The following is a 5,675-nucleotide window of genomic DNA, read 5'->3' on the forward strand; positions in this document are numbered from 1 at the left end:
AAGTTACATTTCAGTTATTATATATTGAACAGCAAAAAAGTCCCTCCATTTCTCAGACCATGGGGCAAAACAAGAGGAGAAGCAAAAATTCCAGCTAAGTTTATAAGTGGCAAAGTGGCTCAGCTGAGGGAATTTCAGCGGAATGGACACACTCAATGGTTCTGTATAGCCTGTAGGAATAATTTGTCAAGACCTTCTGATCTGGCCTCTGCTTATTTCTCTTAACAATGTCTCCCAGTTCTCTTGATAAGCACCTTATCATCTTAGTATACTGAAGTTAGCCCTGTCCATCTCCTGAGCACATGCTGCATCCGTTGCCTAGAAGGTTCTTTCTATTTGCCTGTCTCAGAGCTACACATTTTTTTCAGAAAAAAAAATATCTTTATCATAAAGAAAATACAAAGCAAGACAGAGAAGGAGGAGGGTGGTGGAGTGGGGGGAAGATCTGGAAAAAAGATGTCACTAAACATGCTGCCCAAATATGGTTTCCTGCTATGGAGGAGAGTGTTTTGTCCCATATCCCATCTGCATTTCCTGATTCAAAGAACACTGCTCCTACCAGGGCTGGGCCTAGGGAGCCCCACTTTACAACATACTGTCTTCCAGGGAGTTTGGAAAAGGTTGTATAGTTCTCAGGCTTTCAACATATAGAAGGCAGCACGGAGAAGGCAAGGATGTTACAGCATCTTATTTCAGCTTCAACCCCAGCCCCATCCCTCAGTATTTGTTGATGCCAAAGGGACAGACCCTATGAAGTTGGGACAACGTAAGTAGCAGTAGGCTGAGCAATGAGGCATATTGACGAGGAAGTGAGCAGCATCAACTTGGTTTAGAAGCTGGCCAGGAGGCAGAGTACAATTGAAGAGATGCTGAAGAATTGCGGGAAAAGGTAAATTGGAATCCATAGTCCATCTCTTCCCAGTGTGCCAGTAGCAGAGCCATTCCTTCGTCAAGGGTCTCCAAGGGTGTCCCTTTCACCATATACAAGAAGACCTACATAGCCAAGTAGTGGATGATGTTGGTCAGGGTCAGGATCAGGACAACAGAAATGCTGAATAGAGCCATGTGCAGTAGTCCCACCACGATGATGTGGGCCAGCCAGATGCTTTGGTGATTCGCCAGTCTAGTGTTGGGGTTTTCTTTGCTATGTGCCACCCCCATATTTGCCTGCCAGTTTCAGAAGCCCAACTAACTTGAGGTTCAGCCCTCGCTTCTACACTTGTGTCTCCTGGAAGCCTGAGCTACACATTTTTTAAATGTTTATTTATTTTTGAAAGAGAGAGAGTATGAGTGTGGGAGGTGCAGAGAGAGAGACAGGGAATCCCAAGCAGGCTCCACACTATCATCACAGAGCCCAGTGCAGGGCTTGAACTCACAAACTGTGAGATCATGATCTGAACTGAAATCAGGAGTCAGACCTTCAACCAACTGAGCCACCTAGGTGCCCCCTGAGCTACACAGTTTTAGTGGCGTCACTCTGTTATCAACTCTTTAAAATTCTTAAACATTGCAGTTGAAAACTATGCATAACCTTTTACACACTCATATTTTACCTTTTCTATACCTCTGTTAAAACATTTATTTAATTATGTGAGTTATTACCACATCTCTCTTTCTCTGGTAGCCTGATTGTTTCCAATGGTAGCTTTGCTTTCTTTATTTTGACACATGGGTCTATATCTTTGTAGCTCCTGACATTTTTGAACTTTATCGGAATCCTGTGATTCTGGAAGAGAGCTACAGTTAGAGAAAGCCCCTCACCTTTCTGTGTTCTGGAAACAGCTTACTGGGAACAACCATTCTTCACCATAAGATTTAGATAAAACTTAATGATGCCCTTCCCTTTTGCTTCTCTGTGCCTGCCCTCCAAATTCCCATCTCTTGCTCATAAAAATTAGCTGAATCTCTTGTGCTCACTGATCAATCAGAACAAAATGCCCCTCAACAAAACTTTTCTTAAGTTGCTCTCTTCCCAAAGCTTGTGAAATTTGACCCACCTTCAGCAGCACACAACTCCTCCTTGATAGCCTTTCCTGGAATAGGCTACCTAACAGAAAAGACTCGCTTTCTCTCTACCCTATCTTGCCATTCACTACTTTTGCTTCTCCCTGGCTGTTCACTCCTCCCTATAAAATAAAAGCCCCTTTACTCTTGGTCAGAATATTCTCTCTACTGCCATCATCCCTCTGAATTAAGTCTTTCCTTACATAGATGTGGATTCATTTCTTATTTGATAATGCTTAATAAATATTTTCATAGATTGATGAATTAAAGGTAAATGCATCTTTTACCACTGCCTCTTCAAATTTTCCACACTTTTTTTCTAACAAACATACTGTCATGAACCTCAAAACTAATCAATATATCCCTATGTTTAATTGGCCTCCCATACCTTTAGTTTACTATGGCTGCAAGTGTATGCTATCTCTGTTCCATTTCTGTTGTACTGGTTTTGACTATGATCATCTCCTCGTTTAGACAAACCACAGTAGCTTCCAACTCACTCTCCCTTTTTGAATCTCTTCCTCTTTACATTAATTTTTGTCCCCTTAGTCATCTTTGCAAAATAAAAATAGTTCCTTCTGTGTCATTCCTTATGGAACAAACTTAAATGGCACTCTGTAACCTATAGGAAAAAGTTCAAACTTATTGTCTTATTATAGAGAGAGATTAATTGTTAGACTGGCAGATCCCATTCTGCTCTTACTGCTGTTTGTGCTTGAACAATAATTTTATGGACTTCCTGTCCATCATAACCCCAGATCACTCTTGTATGCTTTCATGTGTTATATAATTTGTGTTATTTACCTGATGCAAGTTATTTGCTTAGGAATTTCATGCCTAGAAAACCCCTATTCTTCTGAAAATTGAGTTCAAATTTCACTTCCTTAAATGCATGTCATTCGAATTCCAATCAAGATTAGGTACCCAATTGTCTTTTCATATTTGACTTAATGTAGTACTTTCAACATATTTTGAAGTGGCCTATTTATGTAACTTTTTAGAATCAGACCTTACCAAGTCGATGTTTAATATGATTCTAGAAACACAATTATCACTCCATAAATGTTTTGTATGTTAATTATATATACACGTTTCTTTCATTTTTTTTTTCAACGTTTATTTATTTTTGGGACAGAGAGAGACAGAGCATGAACGGGGGAGGGGCAGAGAGAGAAGGAGACACAGAATCGGAAACAGGCTCCAGGCTCTGAGCCATCAGCCCAGAGCCTGACGCGGGGCTTGAACTCACAGACCGCGAGATCGTGACCTGGCTGAAGTCGGACGCCTAACCGACTGCGCCACCCAGGCGCCCCAGGTTTCTTTCATTTAATACGTTTTCTGATTATAAAATAAATATATATACTCTAGAGCTACTAGAAAATAGCATGGCAGGGCGCCTGAGTGGCTCAGTTGGTTAAGCATCCAACTTAGTCTCAGGTCATGATCTTGCAGTTCATGGGTTTAATCCCTGCGTCGGGCTCTTTGCTGACAGTTCAGAACCTGGAGCCTACTTTGGATTCTGTGTCTCCCTCTCTCTCTCTGCCCCTTCTCCTGCTCACACACACACACTGTCTCTCTTTTTCTCTCAAAACTAAATAAACGTTTAAAAAGTAATAAATAAAATACATACATAAATAAAAAGAAAATAGCATGGCAACAATTAGAAGAAAAATCAGTTTTCCCATAAATATGCATTTTTTAAATTTTTTCTAATTTTGAGTAACCATTTTATTCATAACATTCTGTCTCAATCTCCATAAATAAAATGTAGTTTCATATGGTTTTATTCATAACATTCTGTCTCAATCTCCATAAATAAAATGTAGTTCATATGGTAAATATGGTATAAAATACTGCGTATTTCTTATTACATAATTTTAAAGATACAATTTTAATTGTTAAATCTTATTAAATTAGTTACTAATCTGATACCACAACACATTGATTTAAATATTTCACATCTGGTAGACATTTGCATTGTTTCTGAATTTTTACTAATATACATACAACATTATGACATCTGCATAAATTAGTAGTCAGTTACAAGTAAAAGAAGAATGGTCTGATTTTATAAATTTAGAGCATATTAAGAAGTATACCAATATATTATACATAAGAATACATAGGAGGGAGTGTCATAAAATAAAAAATATAAATGTGATATATATTATTATATTTGCTATAATATGTATGCCTCCATCAATAAACACTTGACTGACATATGACTATGTGTGTGTGCTTGCAAGTGTATATTTTTCTACATGCAATTTTTTCCCTCTGGTGTGTATTCTGTTACCTTGAGTCACCTACTGCTTGTAAGTAATAGGTTAACTTATATTCACCCTAGCTCTACCTTTTTTCATATATAAATGCAATAAGAAAATTAATCCTGGATGTAAATAATATAAAATAACAAAGGGGAAAGTATCACCTGGTCTCTTAGACTAAGCACTAAATTTTAAGGCTCTTAGTATATATAACCTTACCTCAGGCATTTCTTGCACTTGTAAAGATCAAGAAATTTAGCAATCATTATTATGTTATTGTTTGTATGTTTATTAGACCTCATGCTGCCTGGTTCTTCCTTCACAGTGATGTCTCCATTTGCTTGCTATTCTATCCCAGTCTCTGAAACTTGTAGGGCTTCAATACATATTTGCTGAATAAACTAATAAAGCCTACAAATTAATTTGGGAAAAAGTGAAATTCATGCTTTCAAATTAGAGTAAAATTTAATATTGAGTTCCTCTCCACCATAGGTAAGAATATGTTCCTAATGTGTTGAAACTGTTTAATATTGAGATACTACACTATCATGTCAAGATATTCCAGTAAGTTACTAAATCTTTTATTTAAATTTTTTTAACATGAAATTTATTGTCAAATTGGTTTCCATACAACACCCAGTGCTCATCCCAAAAGGTGCCCTCCTCAATGCCCATCAACCACTTTTCCCTCCCTCCCACCACCATCAACCCTCAGTTTATTCTCAGTTTTTTAGAGTCTCTTATGCTTTGGCTCTCTCCCACTCTAACCTCTTTTTTTTCCCTTCCCCATGGGTTTCTGTTAAATTTCTCAGGATCCACATATGAGTGAAAACATATGGTATCTGTCTTTCTCTGTATGACGTATTTCACTTAACATAACACTCTCCAGTTCCAGCCATGTTGCTACAAAGGGCCATATTTCATTCTGTCTCATTGCCAAGTAGTATTCCATTGTGTATATAAACCACAATTTCTTTATCCATTCTTCAGTTGATGGACATTTAGGCTCTTTCCATAATTTGGCTAAGGTTGAAAGTGCTGCTATAAACATTGGGGTACAAGTGCCCCTATGAATCAGCACTCCTGTATCCCTTGGGTAAATTCCTAGCAGTGCTACTGCTGGGTCATAGGGTAGGTCTATTTTTAATTTTTTGAGGAACCTCCACACTGTTTTCCGGAGTGGCTGCACCAGTTTGCATTCCCACCAACAGTGCAAGAGGGTTCCCGTTTCTCCACATGCTCTCCAACATCTATAGTCCCCTGATTTGTTCCTTTTAGCCACTCTGCCTGGCGTGAGGTGATATCTGAGTGTGGTTTTGATTTCTATTTCCCTGATGAGGAGCAATGTTGAGCATCTTTTCATGTGCCTGTTGGCCATCCGGATGTCTTCTTTACAGAAGTGTC

The 5,675-nt window shown here is 38.4% G+C and overlaps 1 pseudogene; it reads right to left on the reverse strand.

Moving 5' to 3' along the window:
* Positions 1–717: 717 nt before the first annotated feature.
* LOC124514730 (ORM1-like protein 2) lies at positions 718–1,161 on the reverse strand (annotated as a pseudogene).
* Positions 1,162–5,675: the final 4,514 nt, after the last annotated feature.

The sequence above is a fragment of the Lynx rufus genome, unplaced genomic scaffold, assembly GCF_022079265.1.
Source record: "Lynx rufus isolate CCGP_SWC_20201006 ecotype Redwood Valley unplaced genomic scaffold, mLynRuf1.p SCAF_1, whole genome shotgun sequence".
In the NCBI taxonomy this organism is placed as follows: domain Eukaryota; kingdom Metazoa; phylum Chordata; class Mammalia; order Carnivora; family Felidae; genus Lynx; species Lynx rufus.